This window comes from Vombatus ursinus, unplaced genomic scaffold (genome assembly GCF_900497805.2).
Source record: "Vombatus ursinus unplaced genomic scaffold, bare-nosed wombat genome assembly UNPS02012319.1, whole genome shotgun sequence".
In the NCBI taxonomy this organism is placed as follows: Eukaryota; Metazoa; Chordata; class Mammalia; order Diprotodontia; family Vombatidae; genus Vombatus; species Vombatus ursinus.
Genome location: NW_020952097.1, coordinates 4,760,237 through 4,775,990, shown reverse-complemented (window position 1 = coordinate 4,775,990; position 15,754 = coordinate 4,760,237). Strand labels below are relative to the sequence as shown.

Genomic DNA, 15,754 nt, shown 5'->3' with positions numbered 1-15,754 from the left:
CAGCCATTCCCTAAAGGACAGGGCTGATAGGTAAGATTGACCTAATCCTCAGGGTACATGCTTCACAATCTTGGGAGGACCCCACTCAAGCAGGAGACCTTATTTTTGTTTATAGTGTAAATAGAATCTCAGCTTCAGAGCCTGCATTGAGTGCACAATCATCTGCAAACAAAAAAATCATGCACCAACACTCATTCCACTTTAGTCTTGGCTTGTAGCCTTTTCAAGTTGAAGAATTTACCATCAGTTCAGTAGCTGACCTTGATGCCATGTTCATCCTCCCTGAACACGTTTGACAACATGGCTGAAAACATCATGCTAAAAATCACAGGAGCAAGCACATAGCCTTGTTTCACTCCATTGATGACTGGGAAAGTGCAAGAGCATCGTCCATTATCCAGAACCCGGGCAAACATGCTCTCATAAAATTGACATACACTACTGATGAACTTCTCCAGGCAACCAAATTTTGACATAATTTTCCATAGGCCCTCATGACTGACAGTATTAAAGGCCTTGGTCAGATCTACAAACATTGTGTACAGACTCTGTTCTTCTCCTGGTATTTCTCCTGGAATTATTGGGCAGCCAACACCCTATCAACCGTTCCTTGGCCCTTTCTGAAGCCACACTGGGTTTTCACATAGATGATCATCTTCCAGGTGAAGGATCAGCCTATTAAGGAGAACTCTGGCAAGAATCTTGCCAGCACTGACTAAGAGAGAGACACCACCTGTGATTGTCACAGGCAATCTATTTCCTTTACCTTTACAAAGATGGACAATGGAAGTGTCCTTGAACTCCTTGAACCTCCTCTTGCCATATAACCCAGAAGATTTTGGTCAGCTTTTGTATGAGCGATGGACCCCCCACCTTATAAATCTCAGCTGGAATAGAATCAGCACTGGGCACTTTGCCACACCAGATGAGCCTCATGGCTTTCAAAACCTCTTCTTCAGTTGAAACTTCAGCTGAGGAGGGACTGACTTCAACCTGAGGTAAACGATCAATGGCTTCAGCATCGATTGATGATGGTCTGTTGAGAACACTATGGAAGTGTTCAGCCCATCTCTCTAGGATCATGTCTTTATCACTAATCAATGTGCCTCCATCAGCACTGAGTAGTTGAGATTCACCATGGGTCTTTGGCCCATAAATAGCCTTCAGACCATCATAAAAGAGCTTTGAATTGTTAGTATGAGCATAAAACTGAATTTCTTCTACCTCTTTACAAAGCCAAGAATCTTGCATCTCTCTAAGCTTCACTTGTACCTTACCTTTTGTGTGTGTGTGTGTTTGTGTTAGGCAATGGAGTTAAGTGACTTGCCCAGGGTCACACAGCTAGTAAGTGTTGTGTGTCTGAGGCCAGATTTGAACTCAGGTCCTCCTGGATCCAGGGCTGGTGCTCTATCCACTGCGCCATCTAGCTGCCCCTGTACTTTATTTTTGATGGAATCAAATGCTGCCTTCTCTGAGACAGATGAACGTATCCTGCTGGTAAACCCTGTGAAGTTCTCATTTTTCATTTAGCAGCTTCTGAATTTCCCCATCATTTTTGTCAAACCAGTCTTGATGTTTGCAAGTGTTATGACCCAGGTGAGCAAATGCAGTGCTGTGCACCAAATCTCTGAAAGCTGCCCACTCCTTTTCTGCTCCACTGTCACCAACTGTGTGTTGGCTCAACTTTCCCTCCGAGTTAGTGACAAACTGTTCCTGCTCAGAGAAGTGCTTTAATCTGTTGACATTAATTCTTCTGGTAGTCATTTTGCCTTGGGGCCACTGTTTTTGTTAAATATTAATATTTAGCTTGGAGAGGATAAGTCTATGATCAGTCCAGCACTCTGCACCACACATTGCCTTCATTGCTCTCACATCCTGTCTGTCTCTTCTCCTTACAATCACAGTCTATTAAATGCCAACATCTGCTGCAAGGGTGCCTCCACAAAGTTTTATTGCCTTTAGGTAAATGGAAGACAGTGTTAGTGATGAAAAGGTCATGAGATGCACAAGTCTTCAGTAGTAAGTGTCTGATGCTGTTGCTGTTTCCAACTCCATTCCTCCCAGGGACTCCCTGCCATATCTGGTAGTCTGAGCCTACTCTAGCATTAAAGTCACCCAGAATTATAAGCTTGTCCTCTTTTGGCACATTGATGATAAAGGTCTCCAGGTCTTAATAAAATTTTTTCTTTGACCTCATCAGGGTCCACCATGGTGGGAGCATAGTCACTTGATGATGGTGGCTTGACACTTTCCTGCGAGTGGCAATTGCATTGTCATAAGTCTGTTGTTCACTCCTTTTGGTAGGCATACAAGCTTGTTGACTAGATTAGTTTTGATTGCAAAACCTATCATAGTTTCAAGGCATTCCCCTTCACTGTGGCCTCTTCAGAAAAACGTGTATCCAGCTCCAACTTCAGTAAGTTGGCCTTCATTTACCACCCATGTTTCACTACTATTTAGATGCAATACCTGCTGAGTTCTCTCAAAACAAGAGCTATTCGTCTTTCAAGTCTACTGGATTTTATGTTGTCTATAAGTGTGTGCACATTCCATGTACTGATGGTGAGTGTAAGCATCTCTGCAGAAGTTTTTGTACATTTTTTTGTGTTTTGACCACAGAGTAGGATCCCTACATGCCAAGGTAATCAGGCCAGGGTTGGGTAAGCGGAAAATTTTTAGGAAACCTTTTCTAGCCCCTTCCTCACACCAAGAGGTGAGCAGTGTGATCCTTAAGAGGCTGTTCAGACACCCAGGGGCTGCCAAATCCCACTGCTGCTTCTGAAGCTGAAATGCAACAAGTGTGGATTGAGTCTCTGCTGCTTGTGCTAATTTGGGCCTAACAATGAACACTAAGAAAACATAGGTCTTCCATCAGCTAGCACCACACCATCCATATGTGGAACCATTGGTTACAACAAATGGAGAGGTTCTGAATACTGTGGATAAGTTCACTTACCTTGGCAGCATATGTTCCAGGGACATACACATCGATAATGAGGTTGGCACACGCATTGCCAGAGCTAGCTCAATGTTTGGGAGGCTCTGAAGGAATGTGGGAGAGAAGAGGTATTAGACTGACTACCAAACTGAAGGTCTACAGAGCCACTGTGCTGACCTCATTGTCGTATGCCTGTGAAACCTGGACAGTCTACCAGCGCATGCCAGGAAACTGAATTGCTTCCATTTGAATTGTCTTAGGAAGATTCTGAAGATCGTCTGGCAGGAAAAAAATATCAGACGCTGAGGTCTTTTCTTGAACAAGCATTCAAACTCTGCTGCAGAGATTGTGACTCTGATGGGCTAGCCGTGTTGTTCGAATGCAAAACATGTGCTTGTCAAAAATTTTATGGAGAACTCACATAGGGTAAGTATTCACAGAGTGATCAGAAGAAGTGATACAAGGACACTCTTAAAGTCTCTCTTAAGGACTTTGGAATTGATTGTATGACATGGGAGACACTGGCACAGGACTACCCAACATAGTGTGTGTTCATAAGAGAAGGTGCTGTGCTCTATGAGCAAAGCAGAATTGAAGTAGCTCAAAAGAAATATGAGATGCCACAAATTTAGAGAATCCACTCCAAATGTTCACATGGACTCTTTGTGCCCTACTTGTGGTAGAGCTTTCCGAGCTCATGTTGGTCTGATCAGCCACAGTTGGATATACTGTGACTTGACTCTAACATAGTGATGTCATTTTGGTCCTCTTCAAGTACGAAGAACAACAACCAGACCCTCAGAAATAGAACCTAATCTAGCTTTATTCCAGCCCTAAAGCATTGTCATTGTACCCCTGTATTAGAGTCCAGGGGAACCCAGCTTATAAAAGAGAAAACCAACCAGAGTGGTCTGGATAGAGACAGATTCCTTTGCCCAGATTGCTGGAGGTGCCTAAATCTCATGATCAAACCATGTTCTCAGCAGGAGGAGTTGAAGACTTTTAGCCCACATCCTCATTAATATGTCCACCCCCTCATCAACTGTTCACTGATGAGGATTGATTTTTACCTATCAGCAACACCCTCTTTTCTTTTCTTTTCTTTTTTTTATTAATTTATTTTGATTTATCAATAATCACATCCATATGCTTTTGAGTTTAAAATTTTTCTCCCCTTCCTCCCCACCCCGCCCAAGACGGCGCACAATCTGATATAGGCTATACATATACATTCATATTAAACATATTTTCACATTAGTGATGTTGTAAGTAAAAATTAAAACCAATAGGAGGAACCATCAGAAAGAGGAAACAAAACTCAATAGAAGAGAAAAAAAATAGCAATTCAACTTCCATAGTTCTTTCTTTGAATGTGGATGGCATTTTCCATCACAAGGCCTCTGGAGATGTCTTAGATCCTTGTATTGCCAGGAAGGGTTAAGTTTATCAATAATAGTCATCACACAATGTGGCTGTTATTGTGTACAACATTCTCTTGGTTCTGCTCACTTCACTCAGCATCAGACCACACAAGTCTTTCCAGGTTTTTCTGAAGTCAGCCTGTTCATCGTTTCTTATAGCACAATAGTATTCCATCACATTCATGTACCACAACTTGCTCAGCCATTCCCCAATTGATGGGCATCCTCTCAATTTCCAATTCTTTGCCATCACAAAAAGAGCTGCTATGAATATTTTTGTACATGTAGGTCCTTTTCCCATTTGTGTGATCTTGTTGGGATATAGCCCTAGAAGTGCTATTGCTGGGTTAAAGGGTATGCACATTTTTATTTTTGGGCATAGTTCCAAATTGCTTTCCAAAATGGTTGGATCATTTTACAACTCCACCAACAATGCATTAGTGTTCCGATTTTCCCACATCTTCTCCAACATTTATCATTTTCCTGTTTTGTCATGTTGGCCATTCTGATAGGTATGATGTGGTACCTCAGGGTTGTTTTGATTTGCATTTCTCTAATCAATAGTGATTTAGAGCATTTTTTCATATGACTATAGATGGCTTTAATTTCTTCATCTGAGAACTGTCTGTTCATATCCTTTGACCATTTATCAATTGGGGAATGGCTTGTATTCTTATAAATTTGACTTAATTCTCTATATATTTTAGAAATGAGGCCCTTATCAGAGAGACTGGTTGTAAAAATTCTTTCCCAATTTTCTACCTTCCTTCTAATCTTAGTTGCATTGGCTTTGTTTGTGCAAAAATTTTTCAATTTAATGTAATCAAAATTATCTATTTTGCTTTTTGTAATGTTCTCTATCTCCTGTTTGGTCATAAATTCTTCTGTTCTCCATAGATATGACAGGCAAACTATTCCTTGCTCTCCCAGTTTGCTTATAGTATCAGCCTTTACATCTAAATCATGAACCCATTTTGACTTTATTTTGGTATATGGTGTGAGATGTTGGTCTATGCCTAGTTTCTGCCATACTCTTTTCCAGTTTTCCCAGAAGTTTTTTTTCAAAGAGTGGGTTTTTATCCCAGAAGCTGGGGTCTTTGCATTTATCAAATAATAGATTACTATAGTCATTGACTAGTGTGTCTTGCATACTTAACCTATTCCACTGATCCACCACTCTATTTCTTAGCCAGTACCAAGCAGTTTTGATGATTGCTGCTTTATAATACAATTTAAGATCTGGAATGGCTAGGTCACCTTCCCTTGAATTTCTTTTCATTAGTTCTCTTGATATTCTGGACCTTTTGTTCTTCCAAATGAATCTTGTTATTATTTTTTCTAACTCTATAAAATAATTTTTGGTAGTTTGAAGGACCCTCTTTTCTAAAGGTATTTGAGCATTCAGGATCTCTATGGTTTTATGGTTTATCTCTGTTTACCGAGAAAAACCACTGACCATCAATTTATTGATTATTTGCCAGTCTAATTAAGAATTATTAATTACCCAGAAACTTTCTCTCAGGCTTTTCATTCATCACACATATCTCTTGCAGACAGTGACATCCACTTCCTCTTCCCGCTTCCTTATTTGCCTAGCTTTCATAATAATCACACATAGTTTTCACCTGCTACTCAAAAGTCTCCACCCACTATGTCAGAATCTGTGAAACTCTCCTTGTGTCAAAACCAAAGTACCTCAGAACTTATGAGAAAAGACCATCCAACCTCAGTCGGCTGTCATCTCCCCCCTTGCTCCGTGTCCAAATCTTCTGTAGGAGCTCCAAAAAGTGAGTTACATAAAAAGGCCCATGCTTTGTTCCTTTCTCATCCTGGGGTGTTTAACCTGTTCACAGTGTTGTTCAAGAGAGCACCTGCTATTTTTGATTCTTTGCCAGGCTTATACAATCCGATACTGACCTCTCTGACTTTACCCTATAATTCTAAGATAGTTCCAAGTCTCTAGGTTATAGTTAATCTTTATCAAAAAAAAAAATGTTCCCTTTCTTATCTTCTCTTTATCTACAAGCATTAAATTAAATATATACAGCTCAGTATTTCTGCTAAGATTTTTATGGTAGGTTAATAAAATATAAGTAAAAAGTAATAAAGAACAAACAAATTTGAACACCTGCTTAACCAGAAGGAGAAGAGCGGCCTTATCAGTACAATGGGTAGATAGGGTGTCTCCAGGGTCTCCCAGAGAGACAGCACCTACTCACTCTCTGGGCTGACATTCACTCCAATCTGCCCTCACATTGGCAAGACTAGGTTCCCAGAGAATGACCACCACCCATCAAACTCTCTCAGCACCCCAAGGGGGAACCTGTGGGGGAATATTTTTTTCCTACTCACCACTTCAGCTCTTGAGCCAATATCAATGTGCTTTCATTCACACAAAACCAGCCACTCATAATAATCACACATTTAGATCTTCAACATAATCATTTCATTATCAACAAAGCAAAACAACAACGATAATAATAGCACAGGTACTCATATATTAAAGCAAATGCAAGAATAATAAATTCATCACAATCCACAACTAAACTTTGGTCACACACCCACCAATACACTCAGTATCTGTGGAAAGAGTGGGCACACACACTTCAGAAACCTGGCAGGGAATACAAAGAGGAAAATCCATGTACTCAGAGTAACTCACAACTCTGGAATTATAAATTCATATTGATTGGGAAATGGCTAAACAAATTATGGTATATTAATGTAAAGGAATGGAACTATACTATAAGAAATGAAGAAAGGGATGCTTTCAAAGAAACCTGGGAAGACTTGTTTGAACTGATGCAGAGTGAAGTGGGCAGAACCAGGAGATAAATTTATACAATTATAACAACATCATAAAGACAAACAACTTTGAAAGACTTAAGAATTCTGATCAATACAATGACCAATTACTCTTCCAGAGAACCAGTGATGAAGCAGGCTACTCACCTCCTACCAGAAAAGTGATGGATTCAATGAAGATTGAGACATATATTTTTTGCCATGGCCACACAGGAATTTGTTTTGCTTTACTACATATATTTGTTATAGAGATTTTCTTTTTCTTTTTTCAATTAGGAAGGAGATGCAAGGGAGAGAAAATTAATGTGTATTAATTGAATAGAGGTAAAATAAAAGTTACATAAAAAAGAAAAAAAACTGTAAACTTTCCGTCTCAAGAACTGTGTCTGTAGAAGTTCCTTGATGAATGTAGCTTCTGTCTTACACTGCTAAACTGAGCTGATCCACTCTCTGCTTGATATATGCCCCACTGGAAACAACTTCTCAGCCAAAATAGTTTATCTGTTGGGTGACCTCTCTGATTCTCTGCCTTCACAATGTTTCTCCGTTCAGCTGGGTTGACTAGACAGCAATGGTGGTATTTCATCCCTCCCAACTTCAAGCTTAGCTGACAGAATTCTGAAATCTGTCCTTTCACCTCTCTTATTTTTCTTGGTTCAGACTCTGAGTCCTCTCAGCTCATGATCTCACTGTAATAAAATTCTCATCTATCACCAAATAAGTTTCACTTGTCCCATAATGATAAAAAGAAAAAAGTTCTGATATCCCTATTTTCCTAATTATTAACCTAAAAAGTTCTCTGATCCTTCATGTAAAAATCAATGAAGCATTCTTTATTCTCCATTAATTCCAGGGTATTACAGTTTTATTACATCAGAGTAATTGCTTCATTAACTGTTTCTCTTAGAATTCTGAGCTGGCCCGTGCTATGTCAGCAATTGCTTTACTTCCTTACTAACCTTTGCCAGCACCTTATCATTTCTCTCTCAGCAACTATTCTACTGCTTGCAGTTATCATTCCACTTGCAATGGCTTCCCCTTCCTTCAAACTACTCACTTTCTTCCTCTTTCTCCCTGTCCTCACTCAGCTTCCACATTCCTCTACACACAAGACCCCAAGCCAAAAAGGGTGGTGGCAAGCTTTGAAGTTTAGATACTCTCCATCTGGCAGATAAGCCTCTCCTTATAATTTTCTTCTGCCTCAAAAGCAAGTTATATCAGAAAAAAAAGTCTTATATACACCAAAATATTTATAGTAGCATTTTTTGTAATAGCAAGGAAATAGAAACAAAGTAGATGACTATCAATTGGAGAATGAACTGTTACCTGAACTGAATGAAATATTACTTTGTTGTAAGAAATGAGAAGTATAAAAAGAATAGAGTTACTCCCTTTTTCCTGGCAAGATGGCGGAGTACAATCTTACTACTCACATCACATACTTTTTGGACTGCCATCCCAGTCTTCCCGCTGCTTGAGTTTCTCTCAGTAAAAGAGATATATAATGAAAAGGAATTACTTCAAGGAAAATTAAACTTTTTTAGTGACCCAGACATGGTGGACTTTGCAACAGGTGTGTATAAAAACTTTTATTCTGATGACATTCCTCATGCGTTGTGTGAAAAAAGAACTACTGTTGTTGTACAACTAAAACAGCTGTAGACAGAAACTGAACCAATTGTCAAGATGTTTGAAGATCCAGAAACAAGGCAGATGCAATCTACCAGGGATGGTTGGATGCTGTTTGACTATTTGGCTGACAAACATTGTTTTAGACAAGAATAATTAGATACACTCTATAGATATGCAAAATTCCAGTATGAGTGTGGCAACTATTCAGGAGCAGCAGAGTATCTCTACTTTTTTGAGTGTTGGTCCCCTCAACTGATAGAAATATTTTGAGTTCACTATGGGGAAAACTAGCATCTGAAATTTTAATACAGGATTGGGATGCAGCCACAGAAGACCTTATAAGATTGAAAGAGACCATAGATAATAATTCTGTCAGTTCTCCACTCCAGTCCCTTCAGCAGAGAACATGGCCAATTCATTGGTCTCTATGTGTATTCTTCAACCACCCAGAAGGTCGAGACAACGTTATTGATCTCTTTCTTTACCAGTCACAGTATCTTAATGCAATTCAAACTACGTGTCCACATATTCTCCACTATTTTGACTACTGCAGTCATAACAAACAAAGATGTTCGAAAACGAAGACAGGTATTAAAAGACCTAGTCAAAGTTATTCAGCAGGAGTCCTAGACATACAAAGATCCTATAACAGAGTTTGTTGAATGCTTGTATGTTAACTTTGACTTTGATGGTGCTCAGAAAAAGTTAAGACAATGTGAATCGGTTCTGGTGAATGACTTTTTCCTGGTGGCTTGCCTTGAAGATTTCATTGAAAATGCTTGACTCTTCATATTTGAGACTTTCTGAGGTATTCATCAATGTATCAGCATAAGCATATCTGCAGATAAGTTGAACATGACTCCTGAAAGATGGATTGTCAATTTGATTAAAAATGTCAGGTTTGATGCCAAGATTGACTCCAAATTGGGCCGTGAGGTTAACAACGCAGTCTCACCCTATCAGTAAGTGATTGAAAAGACTAAAAGCCTTTCTTTTCGAAGTCAGATGCTGTCCATGAGTATTGAGGAAAAACTTAATCAGAATAGTAGGTCAGAGGCTACTCAAGACTCTGGTTTCTACTAAAATACTTTGGAAGAGGAACATATTGAAAAATTCCCACTTAAATAAACATTATACAAAATATTTAGTTCTAGAGAGAACCTGAAATATTGTGAATCTGAATAAAATTGGCTACATTTTATTTTATATTACTCTTAAAAAAAGAATATAGAGAAGGATGGAAAGACTTATATGAACTGATGCAGAGTGAAATAAACAGGGAAAAATGTACATGATGAAAGCGATAACATAAATGAAAAGAATGACCAAAAAAATGAGCTAAGAGTTACAATTCTACTGACCAAGCTTGTTCCTAAAGAAGAGATGTGAAAATACATCTCCCTTCCTTCTTTGCAGAGGTAGGGACCATGAATATAGAAAATACTGCACACATTCAGTCAGATTCAGTTCATGTTTTGGTTACTTTGGCTGAACTACTTTTTTCCTTCCTTTTTTCTTCTTTTTCACCAGTGATGGCATTCTAGGGGAGAAAGATATAGGATATGTTTAGAAATTAAGCTTGTTGTTCTTTGTTCTCAAAGAGAACATCATGATGTTAGAGTCAAGTTACAATGTGTCTCATTGTGGCTGACCAGACTAATACAAGCTCAGAATACTCTACCACAGGGCAGCTAGATGGTGCAGTGGTTAGAGCACTGGCCCTGAAGTCAAGAGGACCTCAGTTCAAATCTGTCTTCAGACCAAACACTCAACACTTACTAGCCGTGTGACCCTGGGCAAGTCACTTAACCCCAACTGCCTAAAAATAAAAATTTTTTTTAAAAAATCATCTAGGGGCAGCTAGGTGACGCAGTGGATAGAGCACTGGCCTTGAAGTCAGGAGTACCTGAGTTCAAATCCGGCCTCAGACACTTAACACTTACTAGCTGTGTGACCCTGGGCAAGTCACTTAACCACAAATGCCTAGCCAAAAGAGTTCCCATAAACACCAAAATATCCATTCCAATTACTTTTTGTGGTAGCAAAGAACTGGAAACAAGATAGGTGCCCTTCAACCAAGGAATGCCTAAAAATAGTCAACAAATGTAGTGGAATGTTACTGCACCAATAAGAAACAAGGAAAATGAAGAATTCAAAGCAGTATGGGAAGACACATGAACTAATACAGAGTGAGATAATAAGAATAACTAACATTTATATAGCACTTACTATGTGTCAGGCACTGTGTTAAGCACTTTGACAAATATCATCTTATTTCATCCCCACAACAACCCTGAGGTAAGTGCTTATTATTATCTTCATTTTACAGATGAAGAAACTGAGGCAAAGAGTGATTTGCCTAGGACACACAGCCCATAAGTGTCTAAGGCTGGATCTGTCCTCAGGTCTTCCTAATTTCAGGCCCATATGCTCTATCCACAGCACCATCTAGCTGTCTGCTTAGAAAGCAATATACCTAATGACTATAATGATATAAATAGAAAAAACAAAAAATAAAATGTAACTATAATGACCAAGTTAACCTGAGAGAAGAGATGTGAAAATGTATCTCACTTCATTCCTTATGCCAAGATAAGCTCCAAATGGATATATAGCCTAGCTATAAAAGGTTACATCATAAAAAAATTAGAGAAACATGCAAAATTTATCTATCAGATCTATAGATGGAATAAAAGTTTATGACCAAACGAGATAGAGAGGATAATAGAAGTTAAGATATAAACTTTTTATTACATAGAATTAAAAAGTTCTTGTGCAAACATATCTAATAAAACTAAAATTTAAAGGGAAAACTGAGTGGGAAAAGATCATTGAAGGAAGTTTCTCTGATAAAGATTTCACTTCCATGATATATAAGGAACTGATTTCAAATTTATAAGAATAATAACTATTCCCTAATTGATAAATGGTCCAAAAATATGAACAGGTAGTTCCCAAGGGAAGAAATACAGACTGCCATATGAAAAAATACTCCAAATCACTACCAGTTAGCAAAATAAAAATTAAAGCGAGTCTGAAGTCCTACATCACATTCAACAGATTGACAAAAATTACAAAAATGGAAAATGACAAATGTTGGTGAGGCTATGGAAAAACAGGCACATTGATGCACTGCTGTCAGACCTGTGAATGAACACAGTCATTATGTAAATACATTTGAAGTTATACACTAACAAGTTACTAAACAGTATACCCCTCCTTGACCCAGCTATGTCACTGCTAGGTCTATGACCAAAAGAAATCAAAGAAAGAGGAAATGATCCTATACACAAAAATACTTTTAGAAGCTCTGTTTGTGGTGGCAAAAAAAAAACAACAACTATGGAAATTAGATGGATTCTCATTAATTAGGAAATGGCTGAACAAACTGTAGTATATAAATATGATAGAGGACTATTGTGCTATTAGAAATGAGGAAATTAGATTATTTAAAAGAGACATAGAGAGACCTGTATGAACTGACACAGAATGAAATAAGCAGAACCCAAAGAATAACTTATACTATGATCAATACTATAAAAACGAAAAATTTTTGAAGACTTAAAAACCACTGTTTACTCTTCCTTCGGGAATACTTCATTGTCCCTAATAACCTCAGGTGAGGACTCCTTGAGTGCCTTCACCTTCTCTTCCAGGAAGGAAAGCAGCCTACAATTAGAACATAGAAAGCACTTCTAAGGCTACAAGAGAAACACAAACATCTCATGTTTGTGTAAGTTACTGAGAAATTAAGACTCATTCTCCATGCTGATTGAGCTCATTAGCTTTATCGGGTTTTTTTTTTTAATTTACATTCAGATAGTTACATATCACAGTTAATTGCCTCTTTAAATCTTTTCTGGTCTATCATAACCTCCTAATAATTTGATATCATTATCACCTAACTTCCCTTTGTTAGATTCAACAACTCCACAGCAATATTATACCTTTCCTCTCCAACTCCATCACACCAGCCTCTTATCCGTCTCAACAATTTGCCCCATCCACCAATCTACTCTACAATCTACCCTCCAATTTGTTCCACTTACCTTTTCTTGTCTTGCCTTACCAAATACTGTCTCCTTTTCTTTCTCCTTGAGTATTTCTCTTCGTATATTTATTTCTTAATCTTTCTTTATCTTCTCTGCTCCTGTTCTTACTCTGTGAACCTTCTTTCACAGAATGTAGGAGTAATTTTGACCTAAGGATTTTTGTGTTTCAAGTTTCCCTCAAATTCTCCCAAATTACTCTAAAACTCTCTTCTTCATATTCTCCTTTTGGCTTTTTTTTTGTGATTCTATACCCTTTCACCAATGACTTTTTAGTCAGCCCAAGTCTTTCTCTCTTCTGCTGCTCTTTCTCTCACAAAAGAAAGACATTAAATCATTGGGATGAGAAGTGTAAACACAGTTCAAGGAATTGATACGCTGCCTCCCAAACATCCCAGTGTTGTCCCACGAAAACCCAAACAAGTCCTTTGTTATACACACTGATGCTAGCCCAGAGGGTTTATGAACAGTCCTGTATTGTCAGTGATGGTATCCAGAAACCTACTCCATTTGCCAATGGAGGACTTACTGACAGAGAGACTTGTTATTCCATATGCAGAGTTCTTGACTTCAAAGTCAGCTATCAGTGAGAAATTCAAAGTTATAGAAAAAGAATTAAATTTAAAATATGGACAGACAGCAATCCATTGACCTTTCTCTTGAACACTGAAACATTAGATGTTGCCTTTCAGAGAGGGATAGTAGTAGCAATAACTATTAAGCAATAAAGTCTAAGTTCAGTATACATTGTCAGCCAGGGAAGACTAATGTGGAGGTAATTTCTTTTTCCCATAGGCCAAGACTATGGTTAAAACCTTAGAAGGGATGAAATATATCCATAATACCTAGGGAGCTGGACCAAAAGTCAATGGCCATGAAACTGAGAGTTTGATATGCATGTCAGAGGATATGTCATCAGTAAGGGTGATTCTCTTGGCCTCAATTGCCCTTATATGGCTGGTGGAAAAAGTAATTTCATGATGAAGTGTGGTAAGAAGTGAAATAGACCATGAAACAAACAATTGCCTTTGGAGACCCAAAGACGCCTTAGGGAGCGTTTTATTGTTGAGATAATGACAGAAGTTGGAGCTATGCTGAAGTACCACCTCACACCCATCCGATTGGCTAATATGACAAAAAAAAAGGGAGAATGATAAATGTTGGTGGGGATGTAGGAAAAGTGGGACACTAATACACTGTTAGTAGAGTTGTGAACTGATCCAAATGTTCTGGAGAGCAATTTGGAACTATGCCCAAAGGACTAGAAAATGGTGCATAGTCTTTGACCCAGAAATACCACTACTAGGTCTATATCCCAAAAAGGTTTTAAAAAAGGGAAAAGGACCTCTTTGTACAAAAATATTTATAGCAGCTTTTTTGTAGTGGCTAAGAATTGGAAATGGAGGGGAAGCCTATCAATTGCAAAATGGCTGAATAAGTTATGGTATATAATTGTCATGGAATATTATTGTGCTATAAGGAATGACATGCAGGATGATTTCTGAAAAACCTGGAAAGACATTAACTGATGCATAGTGAAGTGAGCAGAACCAGGAAAACATTTTACACAGTATCAGTAATATTGTGTGAAGATCAACTATGAATGGCTTAGCTATTCTCAGCAACACAATGATCCAGGTCATGATGAAACATGCTATCTGCCTGCAGAGAAAGAACTGATACTATCCAAATATAGACTCAAGCATACTGTTTCTCTCTCTCTCTCTCTCTCTCTCTCTCTCTTCTTGTGCAATATGACTAATATGGAAATGTTTTACATGATTGCACATGTATAACCTATATCAGATTGCATACCATCTGGGGGAAGGGAAGTGGAGAGAGGGATGGAATTTAGAACTCAAAACTTTAAAAAATGTTAAAAAAAAATTAACATGTAATTGAGGAAAAAATAAAATGTTATTAAAAAAAATAAGTTGGAGCTATGCAATGGAATGTTGTGTTGGTCTGTAATTGATCCTACATATGCTACCAGGAAGAAGTTGATACAACCTGTGGTTTTTTCCTCTATGGCCATGGCAGCATTACACAACAATATTGGTCACTTGGGTTCAAACTGTTGCAGTCTGAGAGGTTGGGACCCCTCAAAGACCGGAGTACAGGAGGGGTTGTCTGAAATGAATTCACAGACTCAAGCATTCTTTAAGATAAGGTGGCAAAGTTTTATTGTTACGCTTTTCAGCAGGCAAGGATTCTTAAGGAACCTGCAAGAGACTGAGGATGGAGCTAGGGTTTATATGGAAAAGGGCATGGGAAAGGAATGCCAGGGACACTGATGGGGTAATCTAAAGGTCCAGGTGTTTTTGGGAGCTATGGATGAGAAAGTACAGGAAGTATACTGGACAGGGAGGGAGATGAAAGAGGTATTGGGAGTCTGGTAGGAGGAAGAGTCCTTGGGCTGGCCAAGGACAAAACTCCTTGGGCTGGGCAAGGCACCCCTCTCCCTCTGTCTTGATGAAAGAATCCTCTGCAACAAGGGAAAGCTTTCTCACAAGACAGGAACTTACTAAGGAATTAGGAGGCTTCCAGAGACATGATCTGAGGGCTGGGGCCTGAGCAGCCCAGCACTCTCTCATCCAGCTTTGTGTAGCTGCACCAGGAAGAGAGATAAGGGTCGTGCTGGGGCCCACCCATGAGTAATTGCTAGGCACAGTGTCCTTGGGCTGGGGAGTGATTGTCAGAGACAGTGTTTCTGAGACTAGGGAGAAATTGAGGTCCAAGTACAAGCACAAGTACCCAAACACCCCATCAAAACCTTGATGCTGAACAAGGCAAGGGCTGGTATATCTGCCTTCACTAGTCAAGTTCTGCCATAAGTTTAGTCTAGGAAGGAAGGAAGGAAAAAAGGAAGGAAGGAAGGAAGGAAGGAAGGAAGGAAGGAAGGAAGGAAG

At 38.8% G+C, this 15,754-nt stretch overlaps 1 pseudogene; it reads left to right on the top strand.

Annotated features, from left to right (window-relative positions):
- Positions 1 to 8,570: 8,570 nt before the first annotated feature.
- LOC114039912 lies at positions 8,571 to 9,879 on the top strand (annotated as a pseudogene).
- The last annotated feature ends 5,875 nt before the right edge of the window (positions 9,880 to 15,754 follow it).